This window comes from Papio anubis, chromosome 9, assembly GCF_008728515.1.
Source record: "Papio anubis isolate 15944 chromosome 9, Panubis1.0, whole genome shotgun sequence".
NCBI lineage: Eukaryota > Metazoa > Chordata > Mammalia > Primates > Cercopithecidae > Papio > Papio anubis.
Window position 1 is genome coordinate 4,862,902 of NC_044984.1, and position 25,071 is coordinate 4,887,972.

General features: G+C 46.1%; 1 protein-coding gene across 1 annotated transcript in view; it reads left to right on the top strand.

The window, feature by feature from the left end:
• KCNA6 (potassium voltage-gated channel subfamily A member 6) overlaps window positions 1-20,401 on the top strand; it is a 39,761-nt gene extending 19,360 nt beyond the window's left edge. The window contains exon 3 of the mRNA XM_009180019.4: window positions 20,042-20,401. The gene's annotated coding sequence lies outside the window, so the exon portion shown is untranslated. The remainder of the gene's footprint in view (window positions 1-20,041) is intronic.
• The last annotated feature ends 4,670 nt before the right edge of the window (window positions 20,402-25,071 follow it).

The following is a 25,071-nucleotide window of genomic DNA, read 5'->3' on the forward strand; positions in this document are numbered from 1 at the left end:
ATCCTCTTCGTCCTCCCATTTGTGTGTTTGACGAGCTTGGGGTCCCTGTGTTTGTGAGTGCGTGTGCATGGGTATGCATGTGTTTGTATAATTTTATGAAGGGAACAGAGTCAGCAGAGTGTGAAGCAAGAAAGCCTGAACAATCTATTGACGCAACAATAAAGCGCTCGTAATTGACGCTGTTAGTTATAGATAACTCATCATCGTTTCCTTTTTGTCTTAAGGTTCCCAGGCACTTTGGCTGGGAAATGTGTCATTTCATAATTGGAGTGTCCCCCCCGGTGGAGCAGGAATGGGATGGGATTTGGCCGTCTACTATAACCTCATCCCCCCAAAGCATGTCTGTACTTATTGTCTGAGGTGGCTGCTTCCCCTCCTTGAACTGATTTGCCTGTGCTGTCCAGAAGCATTGCTGGATATGATTATCCAGCGGAAAAGGAGCAAGTCGACAGACTTTTCACTGGCATACCATGTCCACCTTGCTCTGATCGCTTGCTAAATATAGAGATTGCCAGGACCCCTTGAAATTTTGATTCAGTAGATCTGGGAGACGCCTGAGAATACGCTTTTTTAAAAAACATGTGCTCGGCGTGATCATCGTCAGGGAGTTTGGGGAAGTTTTAGGTAGCAGGTCTCAACCTTCAGAGGATATCAGCATTGCCAGATTCTTTTGAAAAAAGTACCACTTCCTATCCTTCTGCTGACTGCCTGCCCTAATTTGAATAACTGATCTAGGGTGGTTTCCAAGTGCAGGATTAAAAAAAAAAAGTCTCTAGAGGTACCTCCAGCCTAAGAAGTTCTGGTGATAATATTACACCTATACCTTTCATTGCACTTCACATTTGACAACTCTCTTTCACCATTGAGCATCATAACAATTCACTAAGGTTAGTATAGCAGGCATTATTATATTGCCCTTGGCTGAGAGAGGTTGATTGAATTGCCTAAGGCTGCACAGCTTCTCCCTCAGTCAGCAGCAGCTGTTCTCTACTTGGCTCATGGCCAGTCCTGCCAGTTCTTTTGGGAAGGGGAAGCCTCCTCTCCCCTGAGACTCTCAGGATGAAATCAGTTGCCTCTCCTAGTGCTGATGCTCGCGAGGCTCTTTCTTCCCCTTCTCAGCCACATCCTTTCTACTGCAGCCACTCTTCCTGCTCAGAGGGCCTCTCTCTGAAAGGTGCAGTTGCGTTTCCCTCCCAGGCTCCATCCCACTTAACAGTTAGGTCATGGCACTGAGGGATGGACAGCTTGGAGCCTGGACAGTCCACATCCTCCACTATGGTCTGAGGACACAGACATGCTGCCCCCCAGCTCCAGCCCCTTCGATGCCATCCTGCAGAAAGCACTGCGCATGGTGCATGGCAGGATCCAGGAAAGTCCCATCCCAAACACTGCTGCCCCCAGCTACAACCTCACACCCCCATCCCAAATTCTCACATCCACCACCAAAGCTTCTCTCACCCCTGCATCCCACCCCTAATAACCTGAAAGCCCACCTGAGTCCTTCCTGGGAGGCGGCTGTGTGGGGCTGGAGCCCCTGCAGTGGTGAGTCCCACTCCGGACACCTGGCCAAAGGGAGCTTAACAAGGTGACCAGCGAAAGAGAAACAGAACGAGGTAAGGGCATCCGCCCCTTCCGCCATCCTCCACCCCGCAACCAACTGCAGGCTCAAAATCTGTCCCGATTCAAACCGAGGACTTTAGTTTCTCTTTACTGTTCCTCTCCTTGTCCAAACCTTTTCCTTCACACAGGCTGAATCTTGGAGAGGCTCCCAGTGACTGCAGACTTCCTGTGTCAGAATCCTGCAGCCTCTGTCCCTGGGCTGCTTGGGTGGAGTGGGAGGCGGCGGGAGAAGGCGGGGTTTGCCTTGCAGGCAATGCAGGCAGTGGCGCTGCACCCAGGGAAGAGTTCCAAATGCTGATTCTCTCCATTCCCTTTACCTCCCTACCTATTCAGCAGCCTTGCAACGGAGACGAAGCCACCCCCTAGCAGACTCTTGCAGGATATCGTTCACTTTCCTCTCTCGGGCCCTGCCCACCATGGGTTGTTGGTTTTGTGAGTTGGTGTGGGGGAGTCAGCAGGGTCCTCAGTGACTTTTGATGGTTCAGCACTGACTTTCAGGAAAGGTAAGCTGTCTGCCAACAAAGCTGGTCCCCACTGTGCCTCCTCCTCTTATACAACAATCCCAGGTGGCTTTCCTACCGGGTGAGAGGATTTGGAAGAACTGCGGAGGAATATGGGACCGACGAGCTCTCCTTTCTCAAAACAAAGGGAGCCTTGGTGCAGATGCACACGGTGGTTCTTGAAGTTGCATGTGACCCAGAACGGCTGGCTTGGTGGATCTTTACTGTTCTGGCTGGACATTGTCAGGCAGCTATCAGGGGGTCCAAGAGTCCTTCACAATAACCCCTTATCACCCGCAAACAGCCAGCCAAGATGGTGCTGCTTGACCCCGTCCTGCTGACGGTGGTCTGGACCAGGGTTGAGCCTGAGAGCCAGCCAACATGAGCCTCTTTCCTAAAAGTCGTTAGTCAGGAAGAAAAGGTTCCGGTTCAGTCTGGGCTAGCCTCCCTATAGAAGAGGTGGAAAACCTCCCAGCCATGGGAGCTGGACGGGGTCTGATGCATCCTCCAGCTCCGCTTTCTCCTTTGTAAATGCCAAAAGGAATTGGGGTCCTGAGTGATGACTTGATTGGCCCAAGGCCACACGGCAACTATGACTACTTTATAACAGAGCTGGATTTTGGAGTCCAGTGTGTTAATTCACTTACTCCATTGGCTAAGACACAAAGCTTCTGAAAATAATCTCTTATGAGAGCTTCCATTCAGCTCAGACTTGGAAGAAAGGACAGTTGTTATGTGCTCTATACGGAGAGAACACAGGTCTCAGTATCAGACTGATCTGGGCTCAAAGCTTGGCTCTCCTAGTCACTAGTGTTGAGATCCTGGGTGCATTTCTCACACACCTCGTGTTCCTCCAGTATAAAATAGGGATCAGCCTGGTCTCCTCACAGAAACATGGTGAGGGTGTTCTATTGAGTAGAAGATATACTTAGCAAATACTCATTGCTAAATAAAACAAGGCTTCCTGGTCAAAATGAGTAATAGCTCCCTCCTTCCTAGTGCTCTGATTCTAAAGCTGGCGTAGTTGTGGAATTATTAGTACCCTCATGTTTGTGGTTGGGACCAGAGAACAGGGACCTTTCTCTTGCTTTTCTTCAGACCCCGAGGGGAATGCTCTGCACAGAGCCTGGGTGTCATCAGTCAGCCCATGACCATCCCTTGTAGACTTGGGAGAACTCAGCCAGAGAGGGAAATGTGAGACTCTGGCAACATGAAAAAAACAAGTACCTCTCTATTACTTTTTTTTCTAGCCTTGTGAAGTTTGTTCAGCCTACAACCCAGCATTGATTAAAGGCCTGCTCTGTGAGCCCACCCCAGTGGCAGTGTGCCCACTGGGTAAGATAAAGTGAGAGGTGCAGGGACGCACAGGTAGAAGGAGATCCTTCAGGCCTGGTCACATCTGAGGTTATGGGGCAGTGGCCTGATACTCCTGAGACAATACGCTTCTTGATACTCTTTTGAGGGTGGCTGCAGAGGACATTGACTTGTACCTTTGGCTCCTCTGTTCATTCTTCACCTCATAGAATGAACATTTGCAGGCCTGCACTGAGGCACTGTTTTGTCCTTGTTATGTGCTTCATGCCCTAAGTCACCACATCTGAATTCAGTTCCTAGTCACTCGCCTGTCTTCAGAACAAATCCCTACGGAATATCCATCTTTCTAGACCCAGAGACGGTCCTGCCTCTCTCAACCTTCCCTCTGTCCTCATCACTCTAAATCCTAAATCTCCTTCAAAGACCACCTAGCTCATACCCAGCTTTCTTCATGAAGTATTCATGTGGACTGGACCCCTCCTTTTGCACTCAGCAGAGGTTACCTTGTGTTGCTGTACATTTTTAAACTGTAAGAGTCCTTTCCAGAGATACATATACCACCAAACCCTCACCTCTAGGAGTCAACAACCTAGTTGAAAATACGTCTTAAGTACAGTTGGGCTGCCATTTTTTTTGAAGGTGGAGCCCTGTTTCATCTTTTTTATTCCTCAGAGCACAATATCAGGGAACTATAGGTTGCATATAACAGTGGCATTAAAAAAAAGAGAACATTTTTTATCTCATATGAAATGGAGTCTTGAGGAAGGACAGCTTCAGGATTGGTAATGTATCAGTTGGCTATTGCTCCGTAGCTAGCCAATTCAAAACTGAAGAGTTTGAAACACCACCATTACTTTATAGCTCCCAATTCAAGCAGGTCAGCAATTTTGGCTGGGCTCAGCTGGGCAGCTCTTCTGTTCTCACCTGTGCTTCCTCATGCATCTGTGGTCATCTCTAGGTTGATCAGGTGGTGCTGCTGGGGGTTGTGTGACTGTTGGCCAGGGAGCCTCAGTATCCGGCCTATGTTGCTCCCATATCTCTAGCAGGGCAGCCTGGAGTTTCCCTCTTGAGATGAGATTTGGAGTTGGTGCCGTCACTTCTGCTGCAATGCTGTTGACTAAGACTCAGTAACGAGGACATAGATTCTGTCTCTTGATGGGAGGAGCTTCAAGAGCACATTGCCAAGGGCAGGTGGAGCATTGGAAGCATTTTTTTTTGTAGTGGGTCTGCCATGGCCAATGATGTTAGGGCTTGAAGAAGTCTGTTTTTAGGACTTGCTTGGATTTTTGCCTCATGCTCACAGATGGCAGCAGCAGTTCCAAGCATCATGTCCTCACACAACAGTGTGTGCAGGCAGGAAGGGTTGAGCCTAAGGATGATGAAAACCTCCCCAGCTGTCTCTTATGAGCCTTTCCTTAGGCTGTGGTTAGGGCAGGGCTGTCCTAACCAGAATAGACCAAAGGCTAGGATTACCATGATTAACTTAGAGTCATCCCTAGGCTGGGAGGGACTTGTCTTCTTCTTCTTGTCCTTTTCCTTCTTCGTCGTCTTCTTTTTTTAATTAGAATTTTTTTTTTGACAGGGTCTTGCTCTGTCACCCAGGCTGGAGTGCAGTGGCATGATCATGACTCTCTGTAGCCTTGATGTCTCAGGCCCAAGTGATCCTCTCACCTCCGCCTCCTGAATAGCTGGGACTACAGGCACACCCACCACGTCTGGCTAAAAAATTTTTATTATTATTTTTTGTAGAGACAGGGTCTTGCTGTGTTTCCCGGGTTGATCTGAAACTCCTGGGCTCAAGCAGTCCTCCCACTTTGGCCTCCCAAAGTGCTGGGATTATAGGCATGAGCCACCGTGCCCAGCCAGTCTGTCTTCTTTGAAGGACTTCTTTGAAGTCAAAAGTGTTGGCTTCCAGAAACCTGAACAGAATTGGGGTTCTGAGAGCACAAAGGCAGCAGTGGTGGGGGTGACAGCTGGGTTGGGAACTAGTAGGGTGTGGAAGAAGAAACTTACATGGTGTCTTGTATTCACTTATTTTTTTTAAATAGACATTTATAGTAAGCCTATATGTATGAGGCACTAGAGAATTAAAGGTGAGTAAAACTTTAATCTTCTAAGAAGGTCAAATCTAGATGGCAGATACAAGTCAACAGCTGACTCTAGTACAATGATGGTAAATGGTAGAGGTAGGGGCTTGGGAGTTTAGGGCAGACTTTTAGGGCTTACATGAGGGCCCGGATCTTGCCCTGCTGTTCATGCCTTACCACCAGTGGGTTCTGACAGTAAAGACCAATGCAGGCAGCAAGGCACCACTTTATTCGTATCCAAAGCAGGACCCAGCTACCTGCAATTCAGGGCTCTCCAGTAAAAGACTGAGTTGAAACCCACAACTGGAATTGCAGGCCAAAGTGGGGTCTCTTACTGTCATCTACCTTGGAGCCAAAATCTGTGACAAGCTCTTTTAGAGGCAACTTTCAGGAGGGTAAGAGAACAAGACCCAGAAGTCGTTCTAAGCCCTCTTGCCCAGCTGATTTCATGGAGTGAGAATCATATGGACAGAAAGGAAAGGTGCCTGGTCTGACCCAAGGGGTCAGGGACTGAAAAGTGAACTGGATATGAAGACTGACTTAAGGCACAATAGTTGTGTTAACTGGTAAAATGTAGCCTAACCAATGTATTGGGTTCAACTACTGGGATTAGGAATTTAGCATTCTTGGAGTCTATAGGGGGGAAATTAATAAATGCAAGTATAATTGAGTACTCCCATTTTTCTAAGAAAAAGAGAATGATATTTCTAAATTTTTTTTTTCTTTCCTTTTTTTCTCCATTTCCCCCTGCTCTCCACTTCCTACTTAGCCCTTTGGAAATGTAGTTCTAACCTTTACCTCCCCTTCAGCAGACACTCCCTACAGGGCAATTTCATCTAACTATGCGCTTAGAAGCTCCAGAGTGGAACTCTGCCACCAGGAGACTTCCTCATGGGACAACAGTCAATCTCCAACCCAAAGTTGCCTGTTATGAAACTCTCTCCCACCTGGAGAGTTTTGGTTGCCTTTAACAACCTAGTTCTGCCCACAAAGACATCAACTCAGCTATCTGATTGATAAGGCACCGAAGCCAATATGTGTACCCCCACCTGCTGGCTTCCTCTCCTGCATGTCATTCATGCTAGGCCCCCTTTAAAAAGAACCTTCTTTCTGTTCCAAAGGCAAAGTGGTACCCTTAAGGCAGGAAGCCTATACTTCTTCCTCTAAGGTAACTATGGAATAAAAAGTCACTCTCTTTTTTTTTTGAGATGGAGTTTCACTCTTGTTACCCGGCTTGAGTGCAATGGCACAACCTTGACTCACTGCAACCTCCACCTCCTGGGTTCAAGTGATTCTCCTGCCTCAGCCCCCTCCCGAGTAACTGGGATTACAAGTGCCTGCCACCATGCCTGGCTATTTTTTTTTTTTTTTTTTTTTGTATTTTTAGTTGATATGGACTTTCACCATGTTGGCCAGGCTGGTCATGAACTCTGACCTCGGGTGATCCACCTGCCTTGGCCTCCCAAAGTGCTGGGATTACAGGCACGAGCCACCACGCCTGGCCAAAAGTCACTGTCTTTATACCAGACCTCACTCTTGTTAATTGGACTCTGCCCACAGCGAGTAGATCAGGTGGACTCTGAAGTAAGTGATACTGTGAAGGCAGGTAGCGGGTGGTCTGGGTAAGTGAGGAAGAGCAACAAATTCTTCCTTGGCACTGGAGGGGGTCAGGGAGGGTTTCTCAGAGGAATTAACACTTCAGCAGGGCCTTGGAAGATGACTTGGAATTTTCATTGTTGAAAATAAAATTTTTAATAAGAGAAATGGCATGGGGCTCAAGCATGGGATGCTGTGTTCAAGGACCCAGGAGCCTGGGTTATATGGAGTAAGAGAAAGGGTGCAGGAAAGGCTAGAAAAATAAGTTGGATTCAAGATTGTGAAGAGTCATGAAGCTGCTTAGAAGTGGGATTCATTCTGAAGGCCATGGGAGCAAGCAGGAGTTTTAGATCAAAGTGACATGCTCAGGTCACATTTAGGAATGATGACTCTGGCTGAAGCAAGATGGGAGTGGGAGAGACTAGCATGGAGGGGACCCAGTGGGAGTAGTGTCTGATATAGCCAGTTGCAGGGAGACATGCCCGGGCGGCTCACCCAGGAGAAATATTTTGTCATTGACATTGCTTATAATTGCTAACTGTGATATTGTGGAATATATATTTGGTCTTCATCTTCTTTCCTGGCATAGGGATCTCCAAAGTGATGTCTTTTTGTATGTCAATGAGTTTACTGATGGCTGGCAGACCCTGGATAGCTTCAGGACAGTGGCTGGTCACTGAAAAGACCAAGGCAGGATTATAGGGCTAGAACTTTCAATCCTGCCCCACCAAGGGGTGAGGGGCTGAAGGTCAAGGCAATCATCAATGGCCAGTGGTTAGATCAATCATGCCTATGTAATGAAGCCTCCATAAAAACTCCAAAAAGGACTGGTTTCAAAGAGCTTCTGGATAGCTGAACACATTGAGGTTCCTAGAAGGTGGCACACCCTGAGAGGGCATAGAAGCTCTGTGCCCCTTCTCCATACCTTGCCCTGTGCATCTCTTCATCACTATCATTTGTAATAAACCCATAAATGTAAGTAAGTTTCCTGAGTTTGTTGCTCCACCTATGGGAGGCTTTTATGGAAACCCAAGCAGAAGAGGCTACAGTCACTTACTGAGCATCTGCTGGGAGTGCATGGATAGACGGCCTGAGTGTGGGCTCTGCAGCTCAGCGGCGGTTTGAAGAGAACCTTTGTATTTGGGTGCTGCTGCACTAGGCTGTGGAGACGGCTCTCCAAGTGTTCCACTCTGGGTAGAATAAGCACACCCACTAAGAGGGCATAAGGTAGGGAGGGATGGGGTGGCATCATCTGACTGGCCTCGGCTGCAGGGTCCCATAAGTTCCACCTCTTGTGGCCATGGCCACAGTGGCATCCCCTTGACCCTCTCCAGGAGCCTGGGAACTCCTTCCTCTGACTGCTTGGAGGGGGTGGTAAGGAACAGTGTCTCTTTTATTCTTGGAATGACCTCCATAAAAATTTCAGAGCTGCCTGGGAATCAAGTTGAGTGGAGATGTTTGATGAATAGGTTTATTCAGAAACAAACCCTGCAGCATCTGTGGCTCCTGGCTTGTCTAGGAGCCCTGCTCCGTGCCTTTGATACTGAGAGGTGGCAGCATGGCACCTTATACACACTGGGGGCTACCAGTGAGTTTACAGGGTGATACTATTTGCAGAGCAGCGACTGAAGACAACTGCTTTTCTTGATCTCTTATTGCTTTTCAAGTGTAGCCTACATGAAATGGGATATGATGGTCCAGTTTACTCAGTCTCTCTGAAAAGTGAGAAACTTTGTTATGTCTATTTGCTGTTGATCTGCTGCCTGATTTTGAACAGAGCATATAACCTATCTGCATAACTAAATGCCGTACACTTGGAGGCTTCCATAACAGAGACTTATTTTTTAACTGCTGTGGTAGCTAGAAATCCATCATCAAGCTGTCAGCAAATTTGTTTCTGGTGAGGGCTCTCTTCCTGGCTTGCAGATGACTGCCTTCTCACTGAGGATGCACATGGCCTTTCCTCTGTGCATAGAGTGAGAAAGAGCTCCAGTGTGTCTCCCCTTTTTATGAGGTCACCAATCCCATGGGACTAGGACCCCACCCTTATGACCTCATGTAACCTTAACTACTTACTTAGAGGTCCATCTTCAAATATGGGCATTCTGAGATGTAGGGCTTCAGCATATGAGTTTTGGGGAAACACAAACATTGGTCCATAATACATACCCTTAAAGATGTTCTCCTGCTCTGATTGCTTTCAAAGGCTCTCAGGAGTTCAGGCATAATATACATAAAAAAGCAGGCAAACTCTGCTTATGCATAGAATAATAAAGTTTGTGCGTTGAACTCAAAAGCTTAAGGAAGACTTGGTTTAAAGATTTATAATCTTAATAAATTGAATGCAGTTGACCTGTAAACACCATGGGTTTAAACAGCGTGAGCCCACTTATGCATGGATTTTCTTCTGCTTCTGCCACCCCTGGAACAGCAAGACCAGCCCTTCCTCTTCCTCCTCCTCCTCAGCCTACTCGGTGTGAAGACAATGAGGATGAAGACCTTTACAATGATACACTTCCACTTAATAACCAGTAACTATATTTTCTCTTCCTTATCATTTTCCTAACATTTTCTTTTCTCTAGCTTACTTTATTGTAAGAATATACTACATAATACATATAACATACAAAAATATGTGTTAAATGACTTCTTGTGTCATCAGCAAGGCTTCTGGTCAACAGGAGGTTATTAGCAGTTAAGTTTTGGGGGAGTCAAAAGTTATATGCAAAGTTTCAACTGCTCAGGAGTCGGCAACCCTAATTCCCAAGTTGTTCAAAGTCAAATGTATTTATTTATCAAAGCAATGTATTTTCCTTTTTTTTTTTTTGAGACGGAGTCTTGCTCTGTCACCCAGGCTGTAGTGCAGTAGCCGGATCTCAGCTCACTGCAAGCTCCGCCTCCGGGGTTTACGCCATTCTCCTGCCTCAGCCTCCCAAGTAGCTGGGACTACAGGCGCCCACCACCTCGCCTGGCTAGTTTTTTGTATTTTTTAGTAGAGATGGGGTTTCACCGTGTTAGCCAGGATGGTCTTGATCTCCTGACCTCGTGATCCACCCGTCTCGGCCTCCCAAAGTGTAGTATTACAGGCTTGCACCACCGAAAGCAATGTATTTTCTAAATAACTATTCAGGAAACAAAAGCCACCTTGTGGAAACAGAAAACATGCCCATTGACATATACGTATACACGCACAGAAAAAAAGACTGGATGTATATTAATAATAATAGTCATAGCTAGTAGTTACAGAACACTGTGCCTTATATCAACATTATCTTAAATCCTCCCATTGTGGATAGCTTCAATTATAATTTCCATTTACCAGAGGAGGCCACCGAGCAACTGGCCTAAGACCAAGTTTATGTGACTCCAAAGGCAAAGTGCTTGTTTTTTTCTGAGTAGAAGGTACATGCACAATTTTTATTTCTTTTTTATAGTTTTCTGAAGTCAGTGAATTATTCATAATGAGTGTGTACTTTTTTTTTGGAAGAGAAAAAACTTCCATCATGAAAAGTTATAGTGGATGGCTATGGTAAGAGGCAAACAGGGAAAAATCATAAGTTTATGTCATTCCTGAATATTCTAGTTGTAGAAGGAAGCAGTTGATTTGGGCCTAAAATGGTATTTTGTTTGCATTTCATTGATAATTATGATATATATCCTCTTAAAGATAAAGTGACCCTTGAGAGTGTCTGGATAATTTTCCTGTAGGTAACAACCCCATTAAAAAGTGGGCAAGAGACCTGAACAGACACTTTTCTAAAGAAGGCATGCACGTGGTCAATAAGCATATGAAAAAAGCTCAATATCACTCATCATTAGAGAAATGCAAGTCAAACCCACAATGAGATACCATCTCACACCAGCCAGAGCGGCGGTAGCCCTAACTTGTTGCATGCCACTTCTTTACCTCCTGGGAATGAATGCACAGGGCTCTGGTGACAAATCTGAGGGAAGCAGAAAATTTTACCAAGCTCGAGGTTTTAAGGGATGACATGTTCCACATCAATCACAGAAATGGCAGAATGCTTGGGAAACATCTGTTGAGCCTAACTCCAACAAGACTGAGATGGTCAGTGGCACGCACTGGGTCAGCAAGAAGGATGGTTCAGATTCTGGTCCCAGAATTCCCTGCTGATGTGGCATAGCCCAAGCTCTGGGGAGCGGAGCCCACTTAGGGATGTGTCCCTCAATAGCCAGCTATTGCCCGAGACTAACTGGAGGCAGAGGATTGGGTGTTTTTAAAGTGCACACAAGGAAGATTCTCAATTGTATTATATTGCGAACATAAAAATTTAGGACTGCCCATGTTGATTGCAGCTTGTGTCTGAAGGGGAGCTTATTTAAGGAAGACAATCTGATAGTCTTACTCCTTAGAAGGAACTTTAAAGAATATTTGGTTGATCATATAGTCCTGATAAGCAGGAAGAAAAAGAAAGGATGAATTTAAACTCATTTTACTCAGCAAAGGGTGACATTAATATTGGATTATCAGGCAGTACCTAATTGCACAAGGGGTATGAACAAGTGGTGCTCAACATTTGACATTCAAATTTAGAGTCCACTGATGTCCCCATCTTATGCTGAATTTAGAATCGTGTGCATTAGGTGACAGATGAGCATTCTCATGGTGGCCCCATCAGCCAGCCAGTATCACTATCTTTTCTGTATAATAATGCTGTATGCATAATAAATTGGCAATTTATTAAGATTCTAAGATAAATAAGAAATATTTAGTAAGATTTATTTAATCTTATTTTTGGCAATTTTTTGTCCTTATTTTATCAAAGTGAGAAGAAAATAGAGACGTCTGCAGCACAAAGCATTGGTGTTAAAACTTAATAAACTTGAGGCAAGATGAAAATCATTAGATTTGCCTAAAGTGCTCTATCAGATGTTCAGTGGAATTCAGCCAATTGAATATGTATTGAAGTGCAGAGGAAGGTAACGTATTTAAAGATCATGTGTGAAGTGCTGGAAATATACCATCAATGATGATGTCTAAAAGGCAAAGTGTGAAGGAGGGTTTTGTACCATGTTAGCTTGCCGGCATAGAAACCCATACAACACATGACCTTTTGCACCCTTTCTGTCAGTACATTTCCATTTCCAGAAATTTAAATTTTAATCTAAAAATGGGGACTGGTAATATAGAGAGGAGAGAGGGAAACAGGGCATTCAAAGAAAAAACATGCGATCTCCAAGTTGTAGAATTGTAGGGTAGAGATGAGACAGATGAATAAATGTTAATTAAACTAAAGCAATACATACTGGTTGTTGCCACAGGAAAGCCTAGTGTATCATACAAATTTTTCAGCATGTATGTATTGAGGTCCTCCTGTCTTCTAGGCACTGGGAATATAGTGATTAATGAAACAAAAGATTTCTTCCTTTTATGGAGCTTATATGTATGTATGTGTATGTGTGTGTGTGTGTGTGCATGTGTGTGTGTGCTGATGAGGAGGAGTGGAAGGAGATGTTAATCCATTAAGTCAAAATTTAAAATTGCAACTGTGCACATGTTACTGGAAACTGATACCCACAAAACTGCTATGAAAGTCCAAATTAGGGACATTTAACTCAATGACATTTTAGCTGATATTTGAATGATTAACAGGAGTTAAATAGTCAGAGGAGGTAGAAACCACATTCCAGGGAGAGGGGACAGTGTATCCAAAGGCCCCATGATGAGAGGAACATGGTAAGTATGAGCACGGTGAGCTTGGAGCTAGGTCCACAGGTTATGAGTTTTATCTTCAGCCTTGGAGCCACGGGATGAATGCCTTAGATGGGTTTCAAGTGGTGGGGTGGTGAAATGGTTTGGTAGTTCTCACACTGCTATAAAGAGCTACCTGAGACTGGGTAATTTGTGAAGAACAGAGGTTTAATTGACTCACAGTTCCACAGGCTATACAGGAAACATGACCGGAGAGGTTTCAGGAAACTTGCAGTCATGGTGGGAAGGTGAATGAGAAGCAACCATGTCTTCACGTGGCGGCAGGAGAGAGAGAGCAAAAGGGGAAGGGCTACACACTTTCAAACAACCAGATCTTATGGGAACTCACTATCATGAGAACTGCAAGGGGGAAATCCACCCCCATAATCCAGTCACCTCCCACCAGGTCCTGCCCCAACACTGAGGATTACAATTCAACATGAGATCTGAGTGGCAACGCAGCCTAACCATATCCGATGGGGTAATACGATCGGATTTGTGAGTGAAAGTATTGGTCTGGCCACAGTGTAATGGATTGGAGGGACTGGATGGATGCAGGTGGACCAATGATAAAACTTGTGTCCATGGCCAGGTGGAAGATGGGACTAGGGCAGTAGTGATGGAGATGGAAAGAGGTGAATGGGTTTGAGAACTTTGGGAAGGTGAAAGCTTTGGTACTTGGGAATCAATTGGAGGTGGTGGGATAGACAGAAAGGGAGGAAGAGGATGACTTCCAGGCATTAATAATACAAAATAGTAGATAATTCAATAGTCACTTCATTTTGGCATTGGAATGAAATATGATTTGGGTGGAGGGCAAAACAGTAATCATGTTTTTAAAATTCTTTACTTTGTATTAAAGTAATATATGCACACAGTTTGAAAAGACAAGCAATAGTTATGTTAGGCCATTCTTGCGTTGCTATCAGGAAATACCTGAGAGTGGATAATTTATAAGAAAAGAGGTTTAATTGGCTCACGGTTCTGTAGGTTGTACAGGAAGCATGGAGGCGTCTGCTTCTGGGGAGGCTTCAGGGAGCTTTTACTCATGGTAGAAGGCAAAGTGGGAGCAGGCAGTTCACACGGCGAAACCAGAAGCAAGAGGGCGAGGTGGGCAGTGCCACATACTTTTAAACAACAAGGTATCATGAGAACTCACTTGCTATCTCCAGGACAGCACTAAGGGCATGGTGCTAAACCATTCATGAGAAATCCATCCCCATTACCCAATCACCTCCCACCAGGACCCACCTCTAATATTGGAGATTACATTTGACATAAAGTTTGGGTGGAGACACAGATCAAAACCATATCAATAGTATAAGGCTTCCAGGGAAAACCAGCTTGCCCATGTGTCTCTCTCCCTTACCATGAAGCCAGTCCATAGAGGGACCACTTTCAATTATTTTAAGTTTGTTTTCTGAGATTGACCTTTATTTTTTTCTCAGTAAATGCAGATGTTACTCTTTCTTGATTTACTTTTTCATTTAACAATATTTCTAAAACACCTACTATGTGCCAGTCACTCTGTTCTAACCATGGATGCATCAGCAAACAAATTATGGGTACATATAGCAAACAGAATTCCCTGTCCTCATGGTGCTTTCATTCCAGTAGGGAGAATAAACAAATGTTTAAATAAAATATTACTATAACCATCTCGTTATAATGAGGTGGTGCCCTTTGTAGAGATGATTATAAATAATGTGGAGAAAAGTAAACGACAGCAGAGGTAATGTAGGGAATGTCAGGGAAGAAGTACAGTGTTAAATAACAGAGTGGGAGAAGGGGCAGGCTTACTGAGAAGATGGCATCTGAGCACAGAACCTGAAGGATGGGAGGACTGGACCCTGTGGATAATGGGGGAAGGGGCAGGTTAAGCAAGGGGAACAGCTAGTGCAAAGGCCCTGAGGTGGGAGGACATGGGGTAACTGAGGAACAGAACAGCAAAGGGGCCTTTACTGCTGGAGGAAGGTGAATGAGGAGGAGAGTAATTTGGGTGGGGTAAGCCAGGGTGACCCAGATTGCATAGGGCCTTTGGGCTGCCATAAGGACCATAAGGACTGTGACTCTGCGTGATGGTGTACCTCTTGCCTTTGTACATGAAGCCATACTCTACCACTTTCTCTGCCTCCCCCATAATTTTTTGGTTAAATCAGTGTTCAGTGTGTCTGTCACTATCACTATCAAAGACTATTTTCTGCATTGCAAAGCAGTATATTATAATGTTAATTTATTTTATTTTATTTTTATTTTATTTATTTATTTATTTATTTTTATTTATTTATTATTATTATACTTTAAGTTCTAGGGTACATGTGCATAATGTGCAGGTTTGTTACATATGTATACTTGTGTCATGTTGGTATGCTGCACCCATCAACTCATCAGCACCCATCAACTCGTCATTTACATCAGGTATAACTCCCAAAGCAATCCCTTCCCCCTCCCCCTCCCCATGATAGGCCCCGGTGTGTGATGTTCCACTTCTCGAGTCCAAGTGATCTCATTGTTCAGTTTATAATGTTAATTTAATGTCTTGTAAACATTTTGTTAATAATTACCTCATTTTCTTCACCTGCTTAATTTTCAGTGTTCCTGTTTATAATTCTTTCCAGATTTGCCAACGGAGTTGGAAAAAGCCCTCTGAACATGGTTTCCCATGCGATCAGATGCATCAGGCTGTGGACCGTTCAGTTCCTTTCCCCCTGGAGCCTTCCCTCCCCCACTGTCTTGCCTGCTTTCTCTCTGCCCTGGACAGCTGGTGTCCTGGGAATTCTTTTCCTTCCCTTCTACATTGGGTCTTCATTTTTCTGGACTATGTGTTTCTTCTTTCTTGGTTTATTTCTTCTCTGGATTGGACAAACCCTTCAGTAGGGTTAAGAAAGGGTAAAAGGAAAGTAGAGTTTTGAGTTTTCATGCCTCAAAATGCCTTTACCCAGTTCTCAAACTTTATGAATTGCTGGATGGATGTTAAATTCCAGAATGGGTATCGTGGTTTCTTAGAATTTTGAAAGCATTGCTCTGCTGCTTCCTACCTTCCACCCTTGCTGCAAGGAGTCAAGGCTTCTCCGATTTCTTTGTACATGAACTTCTCTCCTGATGGTACCCAAATCTAAACCAAAATTCATTCATGTTTCATATACACTTTGTACACATAGCCTGAAGGTAATTTTTCAATAACTTTGTGCGTGAAACAAAGTTTGTGTACATTGAACTACCAGAAAGCAAAGGTGTCACTACTTCATGTTGGCACTCAACAAGTTTCAGATTTTGGAGCATTTTGGATTTTGGATTTTGGATTTGGGATTAGGGATGCTAGACCTGTAACACACTTACATTGCTTTTTAATTTTTATTTTTTAAGTCTTAGGAAAATTGACTTCCAACTATGGAAGATAAGGATTTACCTTTCTTACACCACCCACCGTTACTCTCCACAATATAGACACACACCCATCTCAACCCACTGTAATATAAATAACATATTTATTAGTTCAGCATTCATCCTACTTTATTATGATGGTGTCAATAGTATTCCTCCTCGAGCCACATAATGTGCAGTGTTGTCATTCTGTTTCCTTTCTTGTACTGCTTTTTGCTTTCTTCTGGGTTACTGAATATCTTCTTTTTCCTTGTTTAGTTTTCTATATACCTATCACTGATACCCAAATGGAGAGTGGGGTTCAGGAAACTTTCCACCAGAAACGTAAATCTCCTCCTACATGCAAACGCAACAGGCTCTCTCTCACCTTCATCTTGACTTCTGGGGCCACTCTGTCCCCCTGCTTCAGGATGGCCGAGGCCTGTTGCTTCACCATTGTCCTGGAACACCCCTTTACTATTGCCCAAATATTTCCCTCCGCCTCTCTGCTGCAAGTAGTAGCTTTGATGAGGATGGTATTTGAGGTTGAAAACCACCTCCATTGTCTTCTAGTTTCTAATGATGTTTTTGGTAAAATCTGATACCCTAATTTCCAAATTTCATGATGCTATACCTTGATGTAGGTCTATCTTTATCCATTTTCTTGGGTGTTCAGTGGGCACTCTGGGTCTGGAAATGCATGTTTTCAATTCTTGAACATTTAAAAAACTATTTCTTTAATAATGTTCTTTCATTGTTTTTGCCTGTTCTCTTTTCCTATAACTCTGTTATAAGACTTTGGATCCCCTGGGCTGGTTCTCAAATTTCCTTATTTCTTCTCTATTCTTTTCCATTCTACTTTCTGGGAGAGTTCCTCAACTTTGTTTTCTAGCTCTTCTATTGAAGTTTTGATTTTGGCTGTCATATTTTTAATTTCCAAAGAATTATTTTCTTCTCCTTGGGTGGTTCCTTTTTATAATAGCAGCTTCTTCTTGTTTCATGGATAAAATAGTTCATCTTATTTATCTGAGGATTTTTAATATATCTGAAGTTTTCTCTTGCTTCTGGAATTTTCTGTTTTCTCTGAGTTTCTGTCTTTGGTTTTGACCTTTCAGAGGCTTTCCTTAGATGTTTGTAATTTGAGGATCTCTGTTCATTTTCACGAGTGAAGTACTAAGAAGCTTACTGGAATCTCTGTGTCTTTGGAGCTTGTGGAGTGGTGAGCTTATTGCAGAGTGATGAAGCTGGGATCAGGCTGTCTCACTGGGGGCCTCCAGTATCTACAGGCCTTTTTTTTTTCTTGGAATCCTTCGGTTTTTCCATGAAAATACTCTCCAACTTGCCTGTTTGATATTACCCTGGGAGCAGAGCAGGGGAAGTGGCCAAGTGTCTCACCATTCAACATGTGGGATTTCCCCTCACACTTAACTCCTTGCCTTCAGTACGGTTCCTCCAGAGCCTTATATGGTGCCAGCTTTCCTTGAGTCTAGGCCCTTCTGGTATAGTTTCTCCAGAATAAATTTTACATCTTTTGACAAGGTGGTAGGATTAGTAGGTGCTTGGTTTTGTGAGGTTGCAAAGGAGACCTGAAAAGGTGTGTCTAACTGCAACCAGTTTTTAGCTCTGCCCCTCAACCCTGCTTCTGTGGCACCTGACACCCTCAACTCCTGAGCCTTTATAGGTTCCTGGGGGTAAATCAGGTTGTATCTCATTGGCATCAGCAGGGACTCAGGCTCTAAATCTTGCCCCCTCCCAAGTAAAATGCTATTTCTCCAGGGGCTTTCCATCATCTGCAAATTGGTTTTTAATATTTTCATCCACTATTCTGATTTCTTTGTCTACGTAATTTACCTCCTCTCTTCTCTGTAAAAATTTCCTCTGCTGTTATTTTTGTAGGGTTTCAGGAGGTTTTTTTTTTTGAGACGGAGTTTCGCTCTTGTTGCCCAGGCTGGAGTGCAGTGATGTGATCTCGGCTCACCGCGACCTCCGCCTTCCCGGTTCAAGCGATTCTCCTGCCTCAGCCTCCCGAGTAGCTGGGATTACAGGCATGCGCCACCACGCCTGGCTAATTTTGTATTTTTAGTAGAGACGGGGTTTCTCCATGTTGGTCCGGCTGATCCCAACTTTTTAATCAGTCATTTTAAACTCTAGATCAGATGGACTTCCCCAGTGATGTTTTCTTTGGGCTCATATAAAAATTACGGTGCATTCCCTAAGAACATACAGTAGGTGGAGCCATAGAACAGTCCAGGGAGAACGCTCCTGATGTTTAATTTACATTCATAGCAGAATTGAGTCTAATGACCCTTAGCCTTTAGAACTTGTGTTCAGGCACCTGACACAACTCCACATTTATGAATGCAGAAGTGCTTGTACAGGCTTTTCCTCCATCACATGTGCGTGCGAAGAGTAATGAGTTTTCCGTTCATTTCCCTTTGAAACAACCGAAGAAAACTTTGACCCTTTGCTAAGGTCATCTGATGGCCACTTTCATCTGATGGCCACTGGAACTGCACCTAGAGATTTTCACTCTTTTTTTTTTTCTCACCACTTTGCAAGAGCTATTGCACCCTGACGAAGCCAGTGGGAAGCCCCCGGACAATGTCCTAGTGAGTCTGACGCCAGAGAGTCAGTGACAGTCACCAGGCAAACTGCTGTCCTGAACACCAGGCTTTACAGTTAAATTTGTGCTTGAGTAAGATTACCAGTTACTCCATGCCATGGACCTTTGGGCTTGCTCCCAAATGATTTAAATTACAAACGTGAAGTCTTTTCCTTCTGCAGAAGTCCATTGCATGGGCGCAATCATGATATCAACTGGAGTTTATGGAAACCTTATTTATCTTTTGCAAAGCAGATCACAAACACCTTGTTGTTGCTCCTGTTTCACGTGCAGAAACAGAATTGACAATGGTTGCTGGTTTGTTTGGCGACTCTGGCTTGCTCTTGGAGTACTTTCTGGTAGTCACAGAGACACATGCATTGTGTCAGGGATGACAAGTGAGGAGTTTAACTTTGCCCAGGCCACGGTAGAGGCCGATGTTAAACACAGGACTTCGGGCAGCACATCTCACAGGCTTTGCAATAGCGTGTGGGCCAGACGGGAAAGGCAGCAGAGAGATCAGTCATGCAGAGGACTGGTCTGTGTGGGAGTTATCTGCCTCTGATATACACATGACTGGGCAAATATCAAGGGTGGAGTTATTTTTTTACGTGGACTTCCCAACCAAAGGGGCTCTTGGCCGTAGGGGCTCAGCCGGGCCTAGAGGGACTGGACTCAGCATTGTGGGAAGGAGACTCGAGAACATTCTGGCAGTGTAGGGGTTGGGTAAGGAGGAGCCAGGCAGTGGCAGGAACTCTTTCAGAGAGAGAGGAACATGCCTGATGTTGGTCCAGGCTGAGGGTGGGAGAGGGGACCCTTCGACCATGTGGACGGTGGGAGGTGTCAGGGAGCAGCGAGAGCAGCTGGATAGATCAGATGAGACTGTGCTCTCTGGGGCCTGGAAGTCGGGCACACGGGTTGGACTGGACTCTAGAGGGACTTGGGGGCCGTTAAAGGTGAAGAATTAATGACAACAGTATTAAGGACAACATGGGCAGAAATGGCTTCAGGTTGCACAAGCTCACAGTCACTGATTAGTTGCCGGAGTTCGCTGGGTGGCAGTGGGAGGTACAGTTTGAACAGACCAGAGCGCCTAAGGCTGGGGACCCGGTAGGAGATCACTAGGCAAATGCTAGCGGGGTGAGGAAGCACACTGTTGTTTCCAGGTTTCTCAGTTCCATCCCTCATGCGACACACCCTTATATCGCTAACTACACTTCCTTTTGTTCTGGTTCCTCCCTGGCAGGAAAAATGCTGGCAGGTGGTGCAAGCAAGGACATCTACGCATAGAATTCTGACAGCAGCTGAACCCTCAACTTCTTCAGAAGACGAGACCCCCTGCCTGGGTGATCTGGCCTGACATCCCTGTGGAGGCCCCCCACAAGCAGCAACCAAGCCAGAAAAAGCTGAGACCAGACCCGCTGTCCCTAGAGATGGGGTCCAGAATGTTGGGGTGAAGCTGTAGGAACAGGGTGAAAGCTGGTGGGCAAAGAGACCAGCTATGGGGTGGTCAGGGGATTCCGGGAGGTGCATGGTTGTGTTGCAGACCCACCCAGGACAAGGGTGGCTGTGGAAGAATGGCAAATAAACATATGGCAAAATCTCAGAGGCTGTGCATTATGCCGTGAGAAAATATCGACGGCCAAGTTAGGCAGACAAGCCAAGTGGTCTCCACAAGAGTAGGCAGGGATCCGAAATTCAGAGCACCTGCAGCTTTCTGGGCATCCTCACTACACAGGAGGATGTGACGGCCACTCACAGATCACCAGATCTGTGACCACAGAGGGCTTGATCACCCTCTGCCGTGACCCGGCCCACAGACGGGACATTCTGTAAGAAAGTAAGATGCGTAACCCATGATCTTAGAGTTATCTGCCTCTGATACACACATGACTGAGCAAATAAAAAGGGCTGAGTTATTTTTTTTATGTGGACTTCCCGGAGGCCAGATGATGCTGTGTGTGGGGTCTCCCAGACACAGTAAGGGCGTTCTTCCTAGTCACCCAAGTTGTTCTTGTAGCTGACAGCTGTTCTCCCTTGGCCTGTCTTCAGTGGAAGGAGGTCACGTTACTTCTCAGCAATCAAACATGTCCTGTACTCTTCCAGGGTCTCTGGTGGGGGACATTCCCACTGCTAGGCACTCATTCAAATATCTTTTCCTCTTCCTGACGAAATGAAGGATCAGGATGATTTCTTGCGTGGAATCTTCTTTCCTAACGAGTTGTTGCTGGGGCTCCAAGTTGCTTTAATGCCCACACCCTCCCAGATTGTCCTGAGTGCTGGGGCCTCCTGACCATGCTGCAGAAGTCTGGACAGCAGAGACCGTGGCCTTAGCCATGTGTCTAGCAGAGAACCTGATACAGAATTGTCCCTCATACAATGTGTGGTGAATGAATGAGTGAGGAAATAAATGAAGGAATCTGGTTAATACATACAGTTAAAACACTTACATACAAATAATCAGGGACCCACACATTGTTTACTACAAGTGGAGGTGGTTGTCAAACATCCCTGAAAACACACACACATGCACACACCCCTTTTCTCTGCCAGGCTTCTCTAAATAAATCCCATAACTCTATTAGATGAACTCTACCCAATTTCCTACTAAATAAACCCAACAATTCTGACACCTCCTGTGAGGGTCTGTTTCTCAAACTGTGTCTAACATTGATTTGTTCATCATTCAGCAGGCGTTTATTGAGTGCCTACTATGTACTGAGCACTTTTCCAGGTGAATGAAACATTGATTTGTTCATCATTCAGCAAGCGTTCATTGAGTGCCTGAGCACTTTTCTAGGTGAATGAAATGAATAAAAGCAACAAGAGCCCATGCCCCTACAAAGGCTGAGTTCTGGTTGGGGAGAAAGGTGCACAATACAATAAATAACTAAAATACGTTGTATGCTAGGCGAGTATAGGCAACAGAGGAAAATCAAGCAAGGGGGCTAGAGAGTACAGAGAATATAGCAGGAGTGTGCATGTGCCTGTGCGTGTGTGTGTGTGTGTGTCGGGGTTGTGGGTGGACAGCAGCTTAAAGCAGGGGAGACACGGAAGTATGACTTACAAGGTAATGTTTGCATAAAGAGCAGAATGAGGCCAGAGGGAGCCAGGTAGATGTGCGGTGCCCGGGAGGGTTAGAAATGTTCTCGGAGGAGAATTAAGTGCAAAGGCCCTGAGGTGGATGTGTGGCTGGCGTGTTCCAGGAACAGCAAGGAGGGCACTGTGGCATGCGGGGGGCAGTGAGCCAGCAGGAGAGCAGGAGGTGGGACCGGGGACAGCTGAGTGGTGGAGAATGGGGCCCATCAGCCAGGGCTTTGCAGCACTTCGCTTGTACTCTGAGTTGCAGGGGAAGCCATTCTTCCAGGATTTTGAGCAGAGAGGGGATATGACCGGAGGTAAATTGTAACAGAGTTACCAGTGAGGAGGCCGTTTGGATAATCCAGCAGAGAGCTGAGGATGGTTTGAACCAGGTTGTTGCAGTGGAGGTGGTGAGATGCGGACAGATCTGGATCATTTTGCAGAGTGTGCCAACAGAAGGAACTGGATGTGGAGTGAGTGTGAGAGAAAGTGAAGGTCAGGAGGACTCCAAGGTGGTGAAGTTGAGTGGTGGGTGGAAGAAGGGAAAGGCAGCTGAACCAGCAACTGGGCCCTGGAGGCTGGACCCCCCTCCCTGGCTGCTGCTTGAGGCTGGTTGCCACCCCTCCCAGCAGCTCCCAGAGGCTGGTGTGCGGAGCCACCCTAGCCGGTGAAGCAGGCTCCGATGCCGGCCGACCCTCCTCCACGTTTCATAGCAGGTCTAGCGGGGCCTGACTCCACCTTTCTCTCGAGGAAGCCAGTGGGAGGGGGCACTGTCATTGCCCTCTCTGCTTGTCTTCCTGACCCCATGTCGGGGTGGGAGGCATCTGAGCATCTGTGATTCATTCTTAGTCTCTCACCCTTCCTGCCCTTCACACACCCACCCCCCAATTTTATTCACTACCTTCTTCACATACCCACTCCCCACACTCACGCTAGAGCAGGCCAGGTCTGCTTCTTGGCTGACCACGTGGCAGAGCACCCACAAGAAAGTAGCTAGAGAACCCTAAAGTGCCCTCGGGCCAGGGAAATGCCACCAAGTCTGTGGCGACAGAGCAGTAGAGACAGACCATCTGGAAGGTGGTCCTTCCGCCTAGCCACTCCTAGGGATGCTGGGGATATAACTGGCACCGACCCCAGCTGGCAAGTGACATCTGCTGGAAGCTACTCCAAAATGGGAAGCAAGAGACCAGACACGCTGGGATAGAGGTGGTGAGGAAGGGAAAGCTGGGTGTGTGGATTGCCTTAGCAGAAGGCCCTGAAACCATTCTGGAGAAAAGAAGAAAAACCAGTGGGAGGCCGAGAACACATCCATCACAGCTCCTGAGCAGGGGCCAGGGTGGTCTCTTCCAGAGTGGACAGATGATGGAGGATAGCCACCCACCATGATGTGAGCAGGAGGGCTGATGTCCCAGGCTGCCCTCCAACTGTCCCTGCTGTCTGCTGTCTGCTTGTCTTTGGAACGCGTCGCTCCAGGGGTGACTCTTGTCTTTATTTTCAGGGTGAGGTGACAGAGAACCAATTTGCCAGGACACTCTTGGGTGCTGTAGGCTGATATTCGAAAGATTCTGCTTCCAGAGCTCAGTTGGGCTGGCTGATGACTATGGAGCTTCCTGGGTCATTGAAGGGGAGACCTCAGGGGCTGTTCATTCCCTCGAGTACATGGCGGCCACAGCCTGGGAGAGTGGAAAAGCTTTGGGCTGAAGCGTAGAGACTTGGGAGCTAGCCACAGCCCTGCCACTATCTCACTGTGGGATTCACATCAGCACTGCACATCTTCATTCCCTAGTTAGCTCACCTGGGAAATGGGGAAATAGCTCACCTGGGAAATGGGGACACAGATCATCTCCAGTGTCTCTTCCCACTTAGTAATTCTGAGATGAGTAACTGTCACGAGAATAACCAAGGGTGAACCAATTTCTAAGTCCATGCTGGAAAATGGAAGCCCTTTCCTCTTGTCTAGGGAGATCCATGTAAATTCCACACCTATTAAGCATCCATACTCTGTGGCAGGAAGTTATAAATGCCAGGTGACTCTGGCTCTTTTTACAGTGATTCTGGGTCCAGGCAAGAGTGGCAGGTTTTGGGATGACCTGTGACATAGGGTTGCTGTGATGATTAAATGAGTTGCTATAATTATAGTGCTTCCTGTGCCTGCCTGGCAGGAAGCATGCATAAGTGTTAACCATCATCATTATTATCATCACTATTATGGGATGGATCACTTAGACTTTCTCTTTCCGCTGAGGAAGGCTGGAATCCCTCAGCTTCATTTTCATGGTGCTTCTAGGCCAAGCCAGCAGCCCTGATTAAACCCTGGGCCTGAACTGTTTGGCTTTGTGGGCTGCAGAGAAGGATCTGTCTCTCTTAGCTCAGTCTCAGAACACAAAGCCTACCCGGTGGCTGGGGCGAAGTGGGAGGTGAGGATAAGGTGAATCTGATGGTCATCGTGACAGCAACGTGCGGTGACATTCATGAAAGTGTGTTTGGCTGCCGGGCTCCCTCCAAGTGTAGAAGGCCATGAACAGTCCTGCTGGCTGCCTCTTAGATGAACAAGGAGACATGAACTCATTCAGTCATCTCTGTGGAGTCCTCGTGTGTCAGAACGTTTTAGAGACGGGAGGTCAGCTGGTGGACCTGCACACCACACCCCCTAGCAAATGGAGGAAAGCAAGCTTCAGGGAAGGGAGAGTGGTTGGTTCACGGCGAGGCAGGGCTGAAAGTGGCTTCCAAGGTAGGGGAGCAGCACTCCAGGAGCTCTGGCTTCAAGCCTGCCTGTGGCTGCTGGTGAGGCTACAGTCAGACAGACATTGGTCTTTATGGCCAAGACCTCCACGTGCTGGACATGATGAAACAAACAAGCAAGCAAGCAAGCAAGCAAGCAAACAACTTCCTCTAGAAGCTGTGTGTGTGACCTGAGGTCCATGCATGAGAATCTTTGAGCCGCACACATCTGCCCTGTAGCTTCCAGCCGAGCCCTTCCTGCTTTTCTTGAAGATTCCGAGACACATTCGCATTCTGACGACTGTCCATTAGAGGGAGACATCACCACTTGTATTTAATATTTCTCCCTAGACGCTCCGTGCCGCCCTTAGGTAAGCCGTGCTTGTTGGAAGCGCTCTCAGGGAAGGACCAACGCAGCCTGCGGTGTGAATCGACTCGGGGCTGGGAGTCAGCACTGCCTTCCTCGGGGGCTGC